The sequence below is a fragment of the Triticum aestivum genome, chromosome 1A, assembly GCF_018294505.1.
Source record: "Triticum aestivum cultivar Chinese Spring chromosome 1A, IWGSC CS RefSeq v2.1, whole genome shotgun sequence".
Taxonomy (NCBI): domain Eukaryota; kingdom Viridiplantae; phylum Streptophyta; class Magnoliopsida; order Poales; family Poaceae; genus Triticum; species Triticum aestivum.
The window spans coordinates 209,062,316-209,084,270 of NC_057794.1; positions in this window are offsets into that span (position 1 = coordinate 209,062,316).

A 21,955-nucleotide genomic window follows, 5' to 3' on the forward strand; every position below is an offset into this window, starting at 1 on the left:
ATTTGGATTTAATTCAAATGATTTGATCAATGACTAGGAATTAGAAGTGTCCAAAAAATGTTAAGATTCTTGGTGGAGCTCCGGGATATGATGAAAGAATAAATGGCAAACGTTGGAGACCAAGAATTAAGATAACAAAGGCATTGGAATATTTTGCAAGTGTGTTTATGGGTGAATCCAAATTAATGGGATATTTATAATAGCTCCCTAGATATTAGGAGGATAATGTTATAAAGAGAAGTCACTCTTCCCTCGATTTAAATGGATCGAAGATCCACACAAATTATTTAGCTGAGATGCAAAAGATTTATGACATGATGCAATGCACATGATGACATGATATGAGATGCACGACACGCAAGCAATGACAAGGCAACAACAGCGAATAATTGGAAGACACCTCGCGCATCGGACTCGGGGCGTCACAATACTGCTCCATGGTATGCTGATTATGCTAACTACATTGTTGCTAAGTTTATACCACCTAGTTTCACATACCAGCAAAAGAAAAAGTTCTTCTATGATTTGAGGCATTATTTTTAGGATGACCCACATTATTATAAAGAAGGAGTAGATGGTGTTATTAGACGTTGTGTACCTGAGCATGAACAGGAACAGATCCTACGCAAGTGTCACTCCGAAGCTTATGGAGGACACCATGCTGGAGATAGAACTTCACATAAGGTATTGCAATCTGGTTTTTATTGGCCTACTCTCTTCAAGGATGCCCGTAAGTTTGTCTTATCTTGTGATGAATGTCAAAGAATTGGTAATATTAGTAGACGTCAAGAAATGCCCATGAATTATTCACTTGTTATTGAACCATTTGATGTTTGGGGCTTTGACTATATAGGACCCTTTCCTTCCTCTAATGGATATACACATATTTTAGTTGTTGTTGATTACGTTACTAAGTGGGTAGAAGCTATTCTAACTAGTAGTGCTGATCATAACACTTCTATTAAAATGCTTAAAGAAGTTATTTTTCCAAGATTCGGAGTCCCTAGATATTTAATGACTGATGGTGGTTCACATTTTATTCATGGTGCTTTTCGTAAAATGCTTGCTAAGTATGATGTTAATCATAGAATTGCATCTCCTTATCACCCACAGTCTAGTGGTCAAGTAGAATTGAGTAATAGAGAGCTCAAATTAATTTTGGAAAAGATTGCTAATAGATCTAGAAAGAATTGGTCCAAGAAACTTGATGATGCATTATGGGCCTATAGAACTGCATATAAAAATCATATGGGTATGTCTCCGTATAAAATGGTTTATGGAAAAGCATGTCACTTACCTCTCGAACTAGAACACAAGGCATATTGGGCTATTAAAGAACTCAATTATGATTTCAAACTTGCTGGTGAGAAGAGGTTATTTGATATTAGCTCACTTGATGAATGGAGAACCCAAGCCTATGAAAATGCCAAGTTGTTTAAAGAAAAAGTTAAAAGATGGCATGACAAAAGGATACAAAAGCGTGAGTTTAATGTAGGTGATTATGTATTGCCATACAACTCTCGTTTAAGATTTTTTGTAGGAAAACTTCTCTCTAAATGGGAAGGCACTTACGTTATCGAGGAGGTCTATCATTCCGGTGCCATAAAAATCAACAACTTCGAAGGCATAAATCCGAAGGTGGTGAACGGTCAAAGAATGAAACACTATATCTCAGGTAACCCAATAAATGTTGAAACCAATGTTATTGAAACCGTAACCCCGGAGGAATACATAAGGGGCACTTTCTGGAACGTTTCAGACTCCAAAAAGGAATAGGTATGTGGTACGGTAAGTAAACCGACTCCAAAACAGTTTTAAGGCAATATTTCTCCGTTTTGGAATATTTAGAAAAATAAGAAGCAGTCCGGGAAGGACACGAGGGCCCCACGAGGGTGGAGGGCACGCCCTACCCCCCTGGGCGCGCCCCCTACCTCATGGGCACCTCGTGTGCTCTCCGGACTCCGTTTTCGTACACAACACGTATTTTGGTCGGTAAAATTTCATTATATAATCTCCCGGGGGTTTTTTCTCCCGTATCACGCAAATATCTCTTGTCTTTGTTTTGAGCTGTCCTGCTACAGACAGAGCAACATGTCGTCCCAGGATTCGGAAGGAGAAAGCTATGTGGCTGATTACCTTGCAGATCCTAAGGTCTATGGGGATGTGGAGCATTGCGGTTGGACTACGGAAGAAGAAGAGGACTATGAACCGAAGGGAAAGGAGGAGATAAGCTTAGATGAAGATGAAGTCCCACTACCTCAACCTGGGGACATGCATGTGGAGTTCAAAAAGTCAATCCTCCCGGATAGGGTAAAGAAACCTAAGATCGAGTTTATCCCTTTTTGCCTCTTGCAGGAAAACAAGCAGGAACTATGCCAAAAGATACCGAGCCTGGAGCAGGAGATCGAGGACCTAAGGGACAAAAATTCTGTCCTCAAGCGCAAATTAAGGAAGAAGCCTACGCCATCAACAAGACCATCACCTTCTTCACCAACAAAGAAGAACTGAGCAGCGGGTATGGGCACTCCACTTGGCAACTGCCAAGCTTGGGGGAGTGCCCCGGTATCGTATCACCATCACTTTTATCTTTACCGTTTTTCTTAGTTCGATCCTTTTGGTAATATCTTGTTCTAGTAGAATAAAAGTTCTTAGTATGATCTAGTTGTGAGTTTTGCTTTATTACCCTTCTATGTAATCGAGTCCGTGAACTATATAATAAAGATTAGTGTTGAGTCAAGGGCTTGATTATTTGCCATGATCCTAAGTGAATAAAAGAATAGAGAAAGAAATAAAAAGAAACAAAGAGATCATATGGATCTTATGGAGAGTAATGAGCTCACATAGAAAAAAAGTATGATGAATAAAAGTTGTTGAGAGTTGACAAACATAGTTTTAGTCATCGTTGCAATTAATAGGAAGTAATAAAGAAAGATAGATCTTCACATATAGATATACTATCTTGGACAACTTTTATGATTGTGAGCACTCATTAAAATATAACATGCTAAAGAGTTGACCTTGGACAAGGAAGACAACGTAATGGGTTATGTTTTCTTACATCTGAGATAAATTATATTGTCTTGGATCCTCCAACATGTTGAGCTTGCCTTTCCCCCTCATGCTAGCCAAATTCATCGCACCAAGTAGAGATACTACTTGTGCTTCCAAATACCCTTAAACCAGTCTTGCCATGAGAGTCCACCATACCTACCTATGGATTGAGTAAGATCCTCCAAGTAAGTTGTCATCGGTGCAAGCAATAAAAATTGCTCTCTAAATATGTATGACTTATTAGTGTGGGAGAAAATAAGCTTTATACGATCGTGTGATATGGAAGAAATAAAAGCGACATATTGCATAATAAAGGTCCATATCACAAGTGGCAATATAAAGTGACGTTCTTTCGCATTAAGATTTTGTGCATCCAACCATAGAAGCGCATGACAACATCTGCTTCCCTCTGCGAAGGGCTTATCTTTTACTTTTATCTCCTACCCTGCATAAGAGTCATGGTGATCTTTACCTTTCCTTTTTACATTTTATTCCTTTGGCAAGCACAGTATGTTGGAAAGATCCTGGTATATATGGCTAATTGGATGTGGGTTTTCATGAACTATTACTGTTGACATTACCCTCGAGGTAAGACGTTGGGAGGCAAAACTATAAGCCCCTATCTTTCTATGTGTTCGATTAAAACTCCATACCCATAAGTATTGCGTGAGTATCAGCAATTGTGAAAGACTATATGATAGTTGAGTATGTGGACTTGCTGAAAAGCTCTTATATATTGACTCTTTCCTATGTTATGATAAATTGCAATTGCTCCAATGACTGAGATTATAGTTTGTTAGCTTTCAATGAAGTTTGCGATTCATACTTGATATTGTGATTGAATTATTACTCTAGCATAAGAAATCATATGACAAGAATTATATAAGTTGCTGTTCTAAGAATGATCATGATGCCCTCATGTCCGTATTTTATTTTTATCGACACCTCTATCTCTAAACATGTGGACATATTTTTCGAATTCGGCTTTTCATTTGAGGACAAGCAAGGTCTAAGCTTGGGGGAGTTGATACGTCCATTTTGCATCATGCTTTTATATCGATATTTATTGCATTATGGGCTATTATTACACATTATGTCACAATACTTATGTCTATTCTCTCTTATTTTACAAGGTTTACGTAAAGAGGGAGAATGCCGACAGCTTGGATTCTTGGCTGGAAAAGGAGCAAATATTAGAGACCTATTCTGCACAGCTCCAAAAGTCCTGAAACTCCACGGAAGACGTTTTCCAAATATATAAAAAATACTGAGAGCAAGAACTTCCCAGGGGGCCACACCCTGCCCACGAGGGTGGGGGGCGCGCCCTACCCCCTGGGCGCGCCCCCTACCTCATGGCCCCCCTGGTGGCCCTCCGGTGGCCATCTTCTGCTATATGAAGTCTTTCGATGGGAAAAATATAATAAGCCATCTTCTCGGACGAAACTCCGCCGCCACGAGGCGGAACCTTGCCGGAACCAATCTAGGGCTCTAGCGGAGCTGTTCTGCCGGGGAAACTTCCCTCCCGGAGGGGGAAATCATCGCCATCGTCATCACCAACTCTCCTCTCATTGGGAGAGGGCAATCTCCATCAACATCTTCATCAGCACCATCTCCTCTCAAAACCCTAGTTCATCTCTTGTATCCAATTCTTGTCTCCAAGTCCGGGATTGGTGCTAGTAGGTTGCTAGTAGTGTTAATTACTCCTTGTAGTTGATGCTAGTTGGTTTAATTGGTGGTAGATCATATGTTCAGATCCTATATGCATATTAATACCCCTCTGATTATGAACATGTTTATGCTTTGTGAGTAGTTACTTTTGTTCCTGAGGACATGGGAGAAGTCTTGCTATTAGTAGTCATGTGAATTTGGTATTCGTTCGATATTTTGATGAGATGTATGTCGTCTCTCCTCTAGTGGTGTTATGTGAACATCGACTACATGACACTTCACCATTGTTTGGGCCTAGAGGAAGGCATTGGGGAGTAATAAGTAGATGATGGGTTGCTAGAGTGACAGAAGCTTAAACCCTAGTTTATGTGTTGCTTCGTAAGGGGCTGATTTGGATCCATATGTTTCATGCTATGGTTAGGTTTACCTTAATACTTTTGTTGTAGTTGCGGATGCTTGCAATAGAGGTTAATCATAAGTGGGATGCTTGTCCAAGTAAGGGCAGTACCCAAGCACCGGTCCACCCACATACCAAATTATCAAAGTACCGAACGTGAATCATATGAGCGTGATGAAAACTAGCTTGACGATATTCCCATGTGTCCTCGGGAGCGCTTTTCTCTATATAAGAGTTTGTCCAGGCTTGTCCTTTGCTACAAAAAGGATTGGGCCACCTTGCTGCACTTTATTTACTTTTGTTACTTGTTGCTCGTTACAATTCATCCTATCACAAAACTATCTGTTACTACTTATTTCAGTACTTGCAGAGAATACCTTGTTGGAAACTGCTTATCATTTCCTTCTGCTCCTCGTTGGGTTCGACACTCTTACTTATCGAAAGGACTACGATAGATCCCCTATACTTGTGGGTCATCACCAGATACTATGATGGGCACATTACCAAGTGTGTCCATCTCAGAGGAACATCATACCTTAATGGGTACAGTAATTGAAAGGGTTCTGTCCGCGAGAAGCAGATTAAATGAAGCGTTCCTGGGCCTATTGAGAGGCTTCAAGGTATGCAAAGTAATAGCTTAACTATTTTTTATATGCATAATGCGGCCGTGTACAGGTAGTAGCCCTTGAGACTCTGGTCGGTCTTCATAGGGAGGCGATTAGAGGATCAAAAAGATATGCTCAGGAAGTAACCTAATTAATTCAAACACAGGTTGTTGCATCGATGGCGACCGCCAAACTGCGGAAGTTGTAGATCTAAAGCAGAAACTTGAGTTAGCGGATGAGGACATCACTCTTATTAATAGGCGGCTCGACGAGGCACCAGGTATGTGTTGGCACAACTTGTTTATGCATGTATACTAGTATGAGCATGAGGCTGGAAGTCATATACTATGACATGCATAACTGCAGATAGTGCTACCGCGGTTGAGACCCTTCGGGCTGAACTTGCCCGGGCCAAGGAGCAGGCCAGAGTGAGCGACGCAGCTGCCAAGAAGGCGGCTGCGGATTTAAAGGCCGAACAGGCCGTTCGGCGCCAGTGCCAGGAGAGAATATCTACTATGGAGCGGGAGCTGAATGATGCCACTAGCAGGTGCAAATCTCTCGAGGAGGACAACAAAGTCAAGGCAGCCAAACTCGACAAGGCCTTACTAGAGGCGAAAGAAGCACGATCCGAATATAGAGCGGCTTGGGAGGAGATCCGATAGGCTGGGGAGATAGCGGATGGTAAGCCCTTTCTTTTACAGACTAAGTTCGGCGACCCAAAGTATGCTCTGCTTAACCAAATATGGAGTTCTTGAAATGCGTTCTTGGATCTGTCGAGGAGTGCTTCCGACGCGGCGCAGTTCTTCCAAGTACAAGAATGACGTGCTGTGGAGAGGCTTTTCTAGTCGCAATTCAACGTGGCAAGGCGTCCGGCGTTGTTGAACGAACAGATGGCCCAGTGGGCCGAGCTACACAAGATGTCCGGAGCTGCCATGAAGGACGTCGTGGTTCGGCTATGGCCGGCCGAACCCGTTCTAAGCAGCTATTTCGGTTTGGTGCAGCGGCTTGTTAATGTAGTGCCGCATATTGACGCCGTCAAGCAGGCGGTGTGCATAGAAGGTGCCCGGATGTCCTTCGCCCGTGTCAAGATGTACTGGGCAAAGATGAAGGCTACCAATGTTGCAACTAAGGGTCCACCTGGAGGGAAGGACCATCGCACGCCGGATCATTATTTCAAGGACGTCCTAGAGGGTGCTTCCTTGATAGAGGGTCAATGCTCGAAGGATATTATATTTGAATAAATGTACCAAAATTGTGAAAACAATATTATGATACGTTAAAGATGTGTTATATACCTTTGCCATTATTTCCTCCCGTGCGGCCGTTTCTTATAACCTAAAAGTTTGCCAGTCGTCGGCTTCAGCCCCCTCGCATAAAATGCGAGGGTGTTTGGAATAGCACCTGATCACTCTTGACCCAACGTCTTGGTCCGGAACGGAGGTGTCGATGCGGCGAACTAGGCAATCGGACTATAGGGCTTTAACACCTTCACTTAGCCATAGGAGTTTTACGGCGGGTCGACTATGTAGCCCTAGTATGCATGCAGTTATCCAAATACGGTTGCGTTAAGTAGGTGACTGTCGGTGTCAAAACCGGCGGATCTCGGGTACGGGGTCCCGAACTGTGCGTCTAAGGAGGATGGTAACATGAGGCAGGGGACACGATGTTTTACCTAGGTTCGGGCGCTCTTGATGGAGGTAAAACCCTACGTCCTGCTTGATTATTCTTGATAATATGAGTAGTACAAGAGTTGATCTACCACGAGATCGGAGAGGCTAAACCCTAGAAGCTAGCCTATGGTATGATTGTGTGTTGTCCTACGGACCAAAACCCTCCGGTTTATATAGACACCGGAGGAGGCTAGGGTTACACAAGGTCGGTTACAAAGGAGGAGATATGCATATTCGTATTGCCTAGCTTGCCTTCCACGCCAAGTAGAGTCCCATCCGGACACAGGACGAAGTCTTCAATCTTGTATCTTCATAGTCCAACAGTCCGGCCAAAGGATATAGTCCGGCTGTCCGGAGACCCCCTAATCCAGGACTCCCTCAGTAGCCCCTGAACCAGGCTTCAATGACGATGAGTCCGGCGCGCATTGTTGTCTTCGGCATTGCAAGGCGGGTTCCTCCTTCGAATACACCACAGAAGAGTTTGAATACAAGGATAGTGTCCAACCCTGCAAAATAAGTTCCACATACCACCGTAGAGAGAATAACATTTCCACAAATCTAATCTGCTGACACGTTTTGGCAGCATGACATCACGCCACGGCCCGATAATTATTTGAACCGTTTTTCTTTAACCAGCCCCGCACATAACGCGAGGCGGTTTTTTGACACGTCTTGTCAAAGCAGAGATCGTGTTCCCCTTATCACGGGATTCTCATCAATACAAACGTGGGTAACCCAACCGCACCATCAATTACAGTGCTTGGGGGACAAGCGAGTTTTACCAGGCTGGTGGGGGCGCATAGTTTCGTCCGCCCTTATAAAGGGATAAGGTTTCACCTTTTTCTTCCAATGCCTTCTTCCTCCTTGCTCATCCATTCTCGCGCACTCGAGCTCCAGTGCCCAAGTCCACATCCTTCTCCTCAACTCTCTCCAGACATGTCCGGAGTGGGAGGCAACTGGATGGTCTCCTTCGTCATGGAGGGGTACATCAAAAAACTACGTGGGGCCGGATACTTAGCCGCGGATATCACGCACCGGCTGCCAGCCGCGGGGCAGATCGTCCCTACCCCGGAACCTCACGAGAGGGTGGTTTTACTCCCCCACTTCGTCCGCGGACTAGGGTTTCCCCTCCATCCATTCGTCCGCAGCCTTATGTTCTATTATGGGCTGGACTTTCATGATCTGGCCCCGAATTTCATCCTCAACATCTCGGCGTTCATCGTCGTGTGCGAGGCCTTTCTTTGCATCCTGCCCCACTTCGGCCTATGGCTGAAGACCTTCAATATCAAGCCGAAGGTGGTTGGCGGCCAACAAGTGGAATGCGGCGGAGCCATGGTGGGCAAAATGCCCAATGTTACATGGATCGAGGGCTCCTTCATGGAGACCATAAAGGGGTGGCAATCGGGGTGGTTCTACATCACCGAGCCGTGCGACACCAACTGGGAGGTGGCCCCCTGAGTTTCGATCCGGAATCCCCACGCGCCTCACTTCCTGGAAGGAGAAGGGCCTGTCCTGGGGCTCATCAGTGGAGCTGGACGGACTCCAAAAGTGTATCCGGAACATGACAAGCAAGAAACTCAAGCTTGTCAACATAGTCCAGGTCATGCTCTTCCGCCGGATCCTCCCGTGTCAACAACGGGTTTTCAACTTATGGGAGTTCGACCAGGCCCAACACCAGACTCTACACAAGCTCTTCGACACAACGCATAAGGACGTCTGGAAGGTGCTATTCAAGGGCGCCAAGGTCCCCCCTTCTCTTACCGGGGACCGCGGGCTAAGCGCGAAGCGCCCTGCGAATCTGGTAAGCTCTGTGCATAGGGTATTTATTTCCCATAGCTTAACCATGTGCGGGGTCTGAGCTCCCATGCCTTTGACAGGACTGGGTGGAGACATCGGAACAAATTAACCGTCCGGCCCCTCTGCCCGAAGACCTTGCAGACGCTCTCCTGACGAAGATGCGGACTCCGGCTCCTTATGAGGTGCCAGAGAAGACCAAGAAGAAGGCCACGGGAACCCGAAAGAGTTCCCGGTGCCAGGTGGTATCAGACTCATCGTCCAATAACTCCGAGATGCACTCCTCCCATGAAAACGAGGAGGAGGAAGATGAAGATTGTCCCCTCCAGCCGGGGGAGACAAGAAAAGGAAGGCCGCCCCAACCGGGGAGGCCGAAGGGTCCAAGAAGGGAAGGACTCTCCTTCCGGACTATTCCACCACCGCCGCCGACGGCGAAGACGAGTGGTTACTCAGGGCCAAGCCCCAGGCGAATTCGTAAGTATTCGGATACCAGAGTAACTCATAGTATACTTTTGTTGCACTGCTTCTCCTAACATCGAATATGATCATGCAGTCCGCCCCGAGCCCGTATCGACGTATCCTCGTTGGACGGTTCCTTGGACTCGTCGGATATGGATAGTGATCCACTTCCATCCGCCTCCTCTCCTCGCCCTATGGACAATGTCGAGGTATTTATCAAGGGGCACCAAACCGGGGGGAGATAGTCCTGGAGGCGCCTCAAGGCGACCTTCCGGACTCCAGGAGCAAAGGGAGCAAGGCTCCCAGGGGCTCCAAGTTCGGCCCTTAGCCGAACACCGCGCCGGAACCTCCAGTGGTTCTGGACTCGGGCAGGCGGCCCCCTTCCAAGAGGGGCAAGCCGTCCGTGCCGGTGACCTCTGTCCATCCAGAGGCACCGGACGACCTGTTGGGAGCGCTTCATGGCGCTTCCATCGACGAAGAGCACCACACTATTATGAGTGCGGTGATCAAGAAGGTTCATTCCGCCAAGAGCGGACTGACTGAAGCCTGTGCTAGCCTTCTAACAGGTTTTGAGATAAGTATTTAAAATATAGGAAAAATTTACCGCATAGACAGTAGCCCCTGATGCTCTGTTTGGTGTTCACAAAGAAAAGCCGAATAGAGGATCAAATAATATCTGCAGGAGTCTAATATAAGTATGTTTATATGTGTATGCAGGCTTCGCTGCTGACCTCTGTCGTACTGACTGCGGAGGTCGCCGTACTGAAGCAGAACCTTGAGCGGTCCGAGAAAGAGCTCGGCCTTGCCAAGAGGCAGCTCGAGGAGAACAAAGGTAAGTAATGCCTTGTCCATATATATATATATACATATAGTAGCACTATTCTAATCCTGGGATTAGAATAGTTATTTGGATCACGATTAGTCCTATATAAGAGGCGACGGATGCTCCCGAACTCAAAAAGAAAAACAAAAAGAACAAAGAAAAACCACCCACCCCATCGTCATCGCCCCCACTATCCCCTCGTCTCACTCCCTCGATCCCCCAAACTGCATCACACCGCCAGCGCCGCCTCCCACCCTGGCTCGCGCCGCCGCCGAGCCCCGGCCAATTGCCCCGCCGCTGCCGGGCCATGCCACCAACTGCCCCGCGGCCGGCACCCGCACCTCCCACCTCCACCCACTCGCCGCCCTCCCGCAACTTCCCAGTGCGGAGGCGCCCCGGGCCACCAACCCACCTCCGCCGGCACCGGGGCCGATGACGCGCGCCGTCGTCAACCAGGATCCCGCGCCGCAGCCGCCCTCCACCAGGATTCAACCGCGGCGGCCGCCTCCCCTGCTTCAACCGCCAAGGCACCATCCGATCCAGCCGCCGCGACAGCCCCACGCCGCCATCGGATCCAGCCGCCATGACAGCCCCGCGCTGTTGCCGCTGTGGCCATGACGCACTTGATCCCCACCGCCGCCGCTGTGGCCCCAGCGCACCTGATCCCCGCCGCAGCACCGACCCCCGCACCGTGAGATCGCCGCCTCGCCTCACAAAGCGCCGTGTCCCAGTTCCTCCATCCGCCACCGCCACATCCTCCACCAGACGAACTGTCCACCGGCTCCCATCGGCGATGCTCCTAACCAACATGGCTGCCAGGCCCCCCGCCCACCACTAACCCACTACCTCCTACAGCCGCTGTTGTCCGACATGTTGCCCCTGCCGTAACCAATCACTTGAGGGGCGTTGCCTCGCTGCATGGATGCTCGACTACTCCGGAGCGTCGCGGCAGTCCACCCTCTCCATCGTCGGCAGGGCGATCCTGCTTAGACAAGAAGATTTTCTCAAGTTCTTGGGCTAACATGCCTCTGTCTGCTTTTTTACTTCGACGGGCAACATTGACAGGAGGTTCACGTTTAGATTTGTCTTCTGAGTTCTGACTATTTTTCTTTGATGATACTTCAGTTCGCACGAGTTTTATTGATCCATGATTGATCTACTAGACATATGTAAAATTTGTATGTTCCTATTTTGGGCATGCTAGATGTTCGATGCAATGTACTGTACTTGAGCAATCATTTTTTCTATACTTGACCTGCACAAAGGTGTGATGTGCAAACACTATAATCTCAGCAAGTTTGGTGATGTGCAAGTGTGAGATTATCCACCAACAAAAAAGAGTGTTTTCTGTGTGTAATTTCGACCTATATTTGCCCCCAACTTGTGATTTGTTTTCATTTGAAAAACTCTATGTGTATAGGAGACTCAAAATAATAATATGTACTAAGAAAGTTCATGTGATATTGCATCAGAAGTTCGTTATTTACAAAGAGAGTATACATTCTTATTGTGTGTGTGTGTGTGCGCGCGCGTATGTGTGAGAACTTTGACGCCCTCCATCTGCTTATTGAACTTCCAACGAAGAAGTGGATCTTCCCCATTACTAATGAATAAACCAAGAAGTTCGGTTTAAAATAACGAAGAAGTTCGACATTTACTAAAAAAACTCCAATTTTTCACATTTTTAGAAAATACACAAAAAAGAGGTTCAAAAAATTGAAAAAACTTAGATATTCTCACGTAACCGAGAGAAGTTCAGGTTGATAACTGCCAGAAGTTCACGTACTACACAGTGTGCATTTGTATGAAAAAAGAATAAAAAAGCAAAGGCTAAAAAGTTTTTTTGCTAGAAGTTCAAGTGCTCGGCCCAAGAAAGTTCAAAAATTCTTGTGAGAGGTTGAACAAAAATACGTGACAGAAGTTCAAGGTGAAAACAACGAGAAGTTCAACTACTGCAAGGAATGCATTTCAAATGAGAATAAAAGTATAGAAAATTAAAAGCTTAAAAGGTTTGTTGAAAGAAGTTCAAGTGCTCTGTCCGTGGAAGTTCAAAAATTCTTACGAGAGAGGCTCATCTTGTATTTCCATGTTCAATTTTTTCTGTATAAAAATCAAATACAATTCTTTACTCAAAATATGAAATGGTGAAGTTCAAAATTGAAATAACATAGAAGTTCGGAGTTTATTAAAACCTAGGATTTACCTTTTCAAAAAATAAAAAGCACAATGCCATTTTTTGCACTTTTGAAAACAATCTCATAAATGAAAAAATGGTTGCTAGAGGTTAAGTGCTCGGCGAGGAAAAGTTCAAAAAAAATTGTGAGAGAGGTTCACCGTGTGTTTAGATGTCCAAAATATATAAAAAGATGTTGTTTGTTCTGTTTTAAAATAATTCACTCAAACCAGAGAGAAGTTCAAAGTGATAACATCCAGACGTTCACGTACTGCATGTTGTGTCGTATAAGAAAAATACAATATAAGTGAAACAACGTGAAGTTCAAATAGACATGCCCCAGAAGTTCAACTACTTCACACAGTGCAAAAAACAACAAAACAGAGTGAGGTTCAAAAAAGACATGCCTGTGAAGTTCAACTACTTCACGCGGTGCATTTCCATTCGCGGTGAAGGCAGAAATCATGATCTTGTCATTTCTCTAATTGACTTCAAAACTACAGGAATATCATATGTGTAAGTTCAAGTCCCCGGCCGAAGGAAGTTAAAAAATTTATTGTGAGAAGGGTTTGTACAAAAAAAACCATTTGTGTAACACTGACAAATGGATGAGGAAATTACAAACGAAAATACGTCACAGAAGTTCAACGTGAAAACAACAGGAAGTTCAACTACTACACTGAATGAATTTCACATGATAATCTTTTAAAACCGTCGCGAGTATGAAAAAATGATCAACACGGGAAAGTTGTGTGTTTACAGCAGCTTTCCATCGGTATATCACTCGTTGAATTCCGGGGAGTGGATGGAGAGCTACAAGTAGTGGATGGAGATCTGTGAGCAAAAAAAAGCACGTCGAAAACAGAGTGAAGTTCAGGTACACGCGACGAGAAGTTCAGGTTCTTCACACGGTGTGTTTTCGAAGAATCTGTTTCGCGATAAAGGCAGAACGAATGATCTCGCCATTTTCGAAATTACTTGAAAACGGTCAGGATTCAGAGAAAACCATCAACATGAAAAAGTTTCGCATTTTCCGTAGCTTTTCAGCGGTATATTATTTGCCCCATTCCGATAAAGTTTGTAGAAATTACGGCAAAAATATATTTTTAACCATTTTCAAAACTGACATAAAACCGCAATGAATTAGGAGAAACAATATATACAAAAAAGTTTCACATTTATTCAAGCTTTCCAACTCCATATCATTTTCTGCATTTGGACACATGGTTAAAAAATTAGCTCAAAAATATGAACTCGGTGGAACTTGTACCGTTTTCTAAATTACTTTTAAACCATTCAAAATTAGAAAACACTTTTAACATAAAAAAAGTAGCGCATTTTCATAAGCTTTCCAACGCCATATTATTTGCCTCAATTGGATTAGCCGTTTAGAAATGGCATCGAAAATATGAACTCGGGTGTTCGGTTTGCGAAATTTTACGATTTTCCGAATTACTCTTTAACCGTAGGGAATTAGAGAAAACTTTCAACATGTGAAAGGAGCGGTTTTGCAATAGCTTTCCAACGCCATATTATTTGCCTCATTCCGATAAACGGTTTAAAAATGCGATCGAAAATACGATTCACATTTTTTATATGAAGAAAAAACGGTTTTCAAAACTGCTCTTAAACCGCTTACATTTTGCCAAAAATTTAACTTGGGTCATGATACTGATGTCCATAGCTATCCAACGGTATATCGCAAGCCCCATTTGGACACCTTTTAGCTGAAGTTCAACCTAGTACTCGTGGAAGGTCAGGTGCGTTACTCGGGAAGTTCATGTTGTGATCAGAATATTATTCTGATCCCGTGATCAGAATAGTGTTTATATATATATATATATATAGAGAGAGAGTGACACTATTCTAATCCCAGAATTAGAATAATTATTTGGATCACGACACCCTATATAGGCGTCTTCCTGAACTCCCGAACCGTGGCAAAGAAAAAGAAATAAACGCAGCGCCCCCACTGTCCCCGCCGCACCCCCATCTCTTCCACCTCCCGATCTCGACCATCCCACCTCCCCGCCACCGGGATCCAGCCAACGGCGAGTCGGCGACCGCCATCAACCCACCTCCCCGCCGCCGGGATCCAGCCACCCAGCGCGCCGGCGCCGCCTCGAACCCCACAGGCACCTGATGTGCCGCCGTCACGTCTCCTTCACCATCGCTAGCGAGCGCACCGCCGCCACAACCACCGCCTCTCGAGAGCGCCGGCGCGCACGGATCCGGCAGGATCCCGACCGAAGTGGGCCACCCCTGCAACCCCCGGTGACGCCCACCCCCCTGCGCACCGCCTCCTGGACCTCCCGAGGTCGCTCAACCCTCTGCATCTCCCATTGATGCGCCGCCACCTCCACCTCCCACCAGCGCGCTGCCCCTCCCGATAAGCGCCACCACTTCACGCCCCCACACCGCTGCCCCTGCTTCAGCTCCACCCATCGTCGCAGTCCAACATCTCCAACTGCAGCCGTTCGCCGCTGCCGCTTGAGGTAAGTCGGGTCTCAACTTCTGCTCATCCTTCTTAGCTGATGATGTTCAGCAACAGGAAAGATCAAGTCCTTCTAACGCTACTTCACAGTTAGAGGCCAAGTCGATGAACCATGCGGTTGCTAACAAGACATTTCCTTGGCTATTTAGGTGATGCACTGCTTTCCAACAGACATTGACCCAATGACCCGAGTCAAGGTCCAACTTGCCAACTCCAGCATCCTCTCTGCATTGTGGAACATGAAACTCTTTGGAAGCTGCTGGTTGTCACTGAAAGCACATGTGAATGTGGGGGGTTTTTCTTGGGGTAGTGATATATTTGTCTCAATAGCTTACATGTATGTTGCAATGTGAGAGTATTTTTACTGAGCATTCGATGTAATGGGGTTCTGCTTACATACATATCCTGAATGTTCGTTCCATCACACATGTCCTTGAATGTTCGTCCCATGATGTAATGGGGTTATGCTTACATACATGTCCTGAATGGCCCTAGGACGTTCGCTGCCGCAGTGATCTTGATCACACTGTCGCAATGCACCGCGAGGCCGAGATCTTTCCATTCTCGGCCTTATTTAATTTCCTTATTTCAAGATTCTTTTGTGTATTTTCAGGCTTAAATCATGTATGTTGTACACAAGAGTGAAGTTTAGTTTGCCGGAGAAAGAGGCGTTGCCATGACCGATGCTGGCTGTTCGTGCATGGAAGTCCGTGCATTCTGTTTGAAAACCTGGCAGCATGCCCAAAACATTCAGAAATATCAATGACATAAGTTCGAATATAGGGAGGTTGATGCTTTGTGTGTGTATACATTTTTAGGGGATCCTGTGTTTGTATACATGGCAGCACAATTGTTTGTGCATGATATGTAGTTCTACAATAGCAGTTGAATAAGGAAACAATTTCTTTTGGCATTTTCTTCATTTAGCCATTTGTGTTAGTATCATATTTTGGTACTTATTGCTTGCAAAAATAATGACATTGTTTTCACTAAAAAATCATGAAAAAAAATGTGAAAGATTGTGCTATCAATAGTGTTTGATATTGTATCCGTAAGAACCTATCCATTCTTTCATTCTTCACGTTTTGAGTATATGTGATAATGGATAAGCCATAATTACAATAACTAAACTTCAAATTATTAATGATCTGGTTCAATATTACAAAACTCGAAATTTCCAGTTTATAAGAATCAACCCAAGAGGTTAAAATTTAAACAATAGTGTATTTAGAAAAACAAATTTAACCCACTTTTTAAAAAAGAGCCTAGAAGTTCAAATATAAATAATGGAGCAGTTCGATGTTTATTACAAACTCAGATTTCTCTCGTTAGTACCGAATAAAACCAAAGAAATTTATATTAAGAAAATGTTTTAGTTCGATGTTTATATACAAAGAAGAAAGCGAGCATCACCTAGGAAATGTTAACTCTCAAAGTTCAAATTTAATAATTAAAGAGTACAAAAAATATTATGGGTGTATAAGTTAATCCCCCATGGATTCTCCCGTTATTAAAAAAGAAAAATAATAACAAGAAGTTCAAACTAAAAATAATAGAGTAGTTCAATATTTGTAACAAATAACATTTTTTCACATTTAAAAAAAACATGGCGATTCAAAATGTTTAGGAAAAATAGATAATTTTATCGGTTTCTAGGGAAAACATAGAAGTTCAAATTTTAATAATGAAGTGGGTCAATGTTTATGAAAAACAGGAAAAAATTCCTGTTATTAATAATAAACACAGAAGTCCGAATTTCAAAAAAATCCTAGTGCAATATTTCTACAAAACCTTAGATTTTCCTTGTTACCAAAGAAATTAAATCAAGAAGTTCAAATTAAAAATATTAGAAGTAGTTGGATGCATACGAAAAACCCAAAATTCCTTACTGTTTCTAGGAAAAATAAAAGTATCAAGTTCAAGTTTCAAAAAACTATTGATTCTTATATAAAAATATGTTTTCTAAGAATAAACTTAAGAAGTTCAAATTTAAATAATAGATAAGTTCCACGTCTACAAGAAACATAGAATTTTTCTCATTACTAAAGAATAAGATGAAGAAGTTCACAATAAAAAAGGAACAAATAAAAAAATGGTTTAAAAGAATCCCCCTTTTTTTTAAAAACTAGAAGGTCAAACTAAAATAACGAAATGGTTCGATGTTTATTTAAAACCTAGGATTTAACCTTTTAAAAAAGACACCTATATTCATCATTTCCAAAAAAATACACAAAGAAGTACAAATAAAAAGTTAGGTATTGATTTAAATAAAATCTAGGAAGTTCAATTCAAAATAACGAAGAAGTCCAATTGGGAAAAGCATAGCAGTTTGATACTTATTTAGAAGCTTGGATTTTTCCAATTAATAAAGAATAAAACCAATAAGTTCAATTCAAAATAACGAAGAAGTTCGAAGTTTCTAAGAAAACTCCAATTTTCACATTTCTAAAAATACACAAAGAAGTTCAAATAAAAAGTTAGAGAGGTTCGATGTCTATAAAAAACTCAGTCTTTTTCTGTTACGAAAGCGAAATAGAGAGATGTTCGGTTTGATAACTGTCAGAAGTTCATTTACTGTGTGGTGTGCATTTCGTATGAGAGAAAAAAAATAAAAAGGCAAAGTCCAACAAATTTGTTGCTAGAAGTTCAAGTGCTCTACCCGAGAAAGTTCAAAAATTCTTGTGAGAGAGGTTGAACAAAAATATGTGACAGAAGTTCAAGGTGAAACAACGAGAAGTTCAACTAGTGCAAGGAATGCATTTTAGGTGAGAATAAAAGTATAGAAAAATAAAAGCTTAAAATGTTTGTTGAAAGAAGTTCAAGTGCTCTGTCCGGGGAGGTTCAAAAATCCTTGCGAGAGAGGTTCACCTTATATTTCCATGCTTGATTTTTTTCGTATAAAAATCGAATACAATTCTTTAATCAAAATATAAAAAGGTGAAGTTCAAATTGAAATAACACAGAAGTTCGGAGTTTATTAAAACCTAGGATTTACATGTTCAAAAAATTAAAAACACAACGCCATTTTTTGCACTTTTAAAAACAACTCATAAACGAAAAAAATGGTTGCTACAAGTTCAAGTGCTCGGCGAGGAAAAGTTCAAAAAAATCTTGTGAGAGATGATCACCGTGTATTTAGACATCCAAAATACATCACAGAAGTTCAACTTGAAAACAGCTGGAAGTTCAACTACTACGTTGGACGAATTTGAGATGAAAAACTTTTAAAATCGTCGCGAGTATGAAAAAATGATCAACACAGGAAACTTGCGTGCTTACAGCAGCTTTCCATCAGTATATCACCTGCTCAATTCCGGTGAATGGATGGAGAGTTACGATAAGTGGATGGAGACCTAGGAGCAAAAAAATCACGTGAAAAATAGAGTGAAGTTCAGGTACACGCGCCGAGAAGTTCAGGTTCTTCACGCGGTGCATTTTCGAAGAATCTGTTTCGCGATAAAGGCAGAATGCATGATCCCGCCGTTTTCGAAATTACTTGAAAACGGCTAGGAATCAGAGAAAACCATCAACATGAAAAGGTTTCACATTTTCTGTAGCTTTTCAGCGGTATATTATTTGCCCCATTCTGATAAAGTTTGTAGAAATTATGATGAAAATACGTTTTTCGCCATTTTCAAAACTGACTTAAAGCCGTAAAGAATTGGGAGAAACAATATATACAAAAAAAGTTTCGCATTTGTTCATTCTTTCCAACGCCATATCATTTGCTGCATTTGGACGCACGGTTAAAAAATTAGCTCGAAAATACGAACTCGGTAGGACTTGGACCATTTTATAAATACTCTTAAACCATTCAAAATTAGAAACAAACTGTCAAGATGAAAAAGTAGCGCATTTTCATAAACTTTCCAACGCCGTATCATATGCCTCCATTGGATTAGCCATTTAGACATGACATCGAAAAAACGAGTTCAACTGTTCGGCTTACGAAATTTTACGTTTTTTTCAAATTACTCTTTAACCATAAGGAATTAGAGAAAACTTTCAACATGTGGAAGGAGCCGTTTTGCAGCAACTTTCCAATGCCATATTATATGCCTCATTCCGATAAACGGTTTAGAAATGCGATCGAAAATACGATTCACGTTTTTTGTGCGAAGAAAAAACGGTTTTCAAAACTGCTCTTAAACCGCTTATATTTTGCCAAAAATTTAAGTTGGGTCATGATACTGATGTCCATAGCTTTCCAACGATATATCACAAGCCCCATTTGGGCAATGTTGGCGGAAGTTCAACCTAGTTCACAGGGAAGTTCAACGTACTACTAGCGGGGCAGGTCAGGTTGTGATCAGAATATTATTCTGATCCCGTGATCAGAATAGTGTTTATGTGTGTGTGTATATATATATATATATATATATATATATATATATATATAAGAAAGATGCGGTTGCGAAATGACAGGATCATCACGGATGTGCCAGGGGCCACGATCGAAGTGGCCACCCTGAAGCAAGCGTTGTCCGAGGCCGAAAACAAAGCGGCCAAGGAGCGCACCGAGCGGGAAAAACAAGAGGCATGGGTGGACGAGGTGAAGCAAGAGCTCCAGGCTCTAGTGAAGAAGCACGAGGCTTTGGAGCTTGACTGGAAGACGCGAGAGTCTGAGCTTGCCGCGGCCCTCAAGAGCACAAAGCATGCCAAGGCTGAAGCCCAAAAGGCCCTCCAGGAAATTGAGGCGATGTGGAAGATAGCAGTGGGTAAGGCATTCAATATGCAAAGCAAGCATGTGAAAGTAAATTACTTGTTACTTACCCGAGTCCGGAGCTCTCCAGGAGCATTCATAGATTTGCCCCGCAGCGTGTCAGATGCCGCGAAATATTACCAGGCCGAGGAGGGAAGCTCAACAGAGAAGTTGTTCTGGTCTTAGTATACCGGGACCGAACACCCACAAGGCGGCCGAACATGCCATGAGAGGCCTTATAGCCCGGATGTGGCCCGGCGACTCCCTTCCCAACAGCTACTTCGGCCTGGTGAGGCGGCTTGTAGATGCCTGCCCATGGCTGGAGGTCATAAAGCGGTCCGTCTGCATTGAAGGTGCACGTCGGGCCTTTGCCCGTGCGAAGGTGCACTGGGCCAAGATGGACGCCGAGAAGCTGGTGAAGGAGGGGCCGCCGCAGGGCAAGGAGCATCGCCACCCTGAGATGTATTATGAGGGTGTCCTGAAGGGTGCCCGTCTTGTGGCGGACGAGTGTGCGAAGGATGTAATTTTTGAATGAACTTGCTCGTTTGATCCTGTATTACGAAAACTTGTTCATATGCGCTATGCAACGCTTGTTTGAATTTAAAATATTACCTTCTGTGCGGCTGTTTGTTAAATCTAAGAGATGGCCAGTCGTCGGCTTCTGCCCCCATGCCATGAGTGCTGGGTTGCTCGGGATAAATCTGAGCACTCTTTTTCCCATTGTTGGGTCCTTCGAGGGAGGTGCTCAGCACAACGAACAAGGCAATCAGACTATAATGCTTTATCACTCTCACTTAGCCATAGAAGTCTACAATTTTAAATTTTGGCGAAGCCCCTAGTATTCGGAAGGCCGAATTCAGGGCACTATACACGCCTTACGCCGGACAAAGCCGACTCCTCGCTCTAAGCGGCATAAGTCTTTAGGGACTCAAGACCTCTCGAACAGCGACCAGCTCTCGCCTTATCATGACATTCAGTTTTAGCTTTCTCTACGGAGGTGCTTAGCCCAGATGAACTGGGGCACAATTGCAGTAGTTCTCCCAGTGCTACCTTAGCCGATATAGCGGAATGTAAGGTACCAAAACATGGGAGCCGGGCAAACCCAACTATTGACCCAAGACATGATTCAGAGCTGATGCATAGAATGCTATAAGTTCGGGGTGCCGCACTGTCGAAAATGTTCGGACTTCTCACGCCGTATTATGGGGTATGCTTAAGCCCCTGGCGTATGGGCCGTACTAGAGTGTACGGGTGCTGGATGTCATGAATGAACATATATAAAAAAGAATAGAGAATGCGGTAATAGTCTAGTGCTATGCATTGTTTATTCAAAAAGGTGCATCGAAGCAGAATGATACAAGTAGTGTGATAAGCAAAAAGTAGGACTATTTGACATGTCCCCTCCAAGGGCAAGCTGAGGAATGGTATTTAAAGCAAGTATTTCACTCGTTATCGGCGACCACCTGGGAGTTCTATGGTGCGACGTGGCTTTCTGCCTCCTTGGTTGTTGCACCGTGTGTCCGGCAATCATACTGCCGAACGGGGTTTCCAGAGATTAAAGTCCTGAAAGAGAGAAAAATAACAAAGCGGGAAGCCTCTAGTGTGGTTGAGCCGCATCTTGGGGCGTGCCGTAGTCGTGCCCCCCTCCCCACCTATGCCCATGGTATTTTCAATGCATAATTATGTATGCGTGGCACGGATTTCAACGTTTGGCTGGGACTGGGGTGGGGGCCGCATTGCTATGCGAGCTCGGAACGTGCCAGGCGGTCTTGTTGCCGATTACTCCGGGCGTGCTTGAAGGTGTCCGGGTCTTTAATCGCCGAACTGGTGGATTGCCTTAGGAGGCTGCTTTGCGCTTCTTCTACGAGGGCCGCAGTGTGCTCCTCCGTGCGGAGAGAGCGCTCTGTGTTTCCATTGACTGTGATGACCCCCCGAGATCCTGGCATCTTGAGCTCGAGATATGCATAGTGCGGTACCGTGTTGAATTTCGCAAATGCGGTTCGCCCGAGCAGTGCATGATAGCCGCTGCAGAACGGGACTATATCGAAGATTAACTCCTCGCTTCGAAAGTTATCCGGGGATCCGAAGACCACTTCCAGTGTGACTAAGCCTGTGCAAT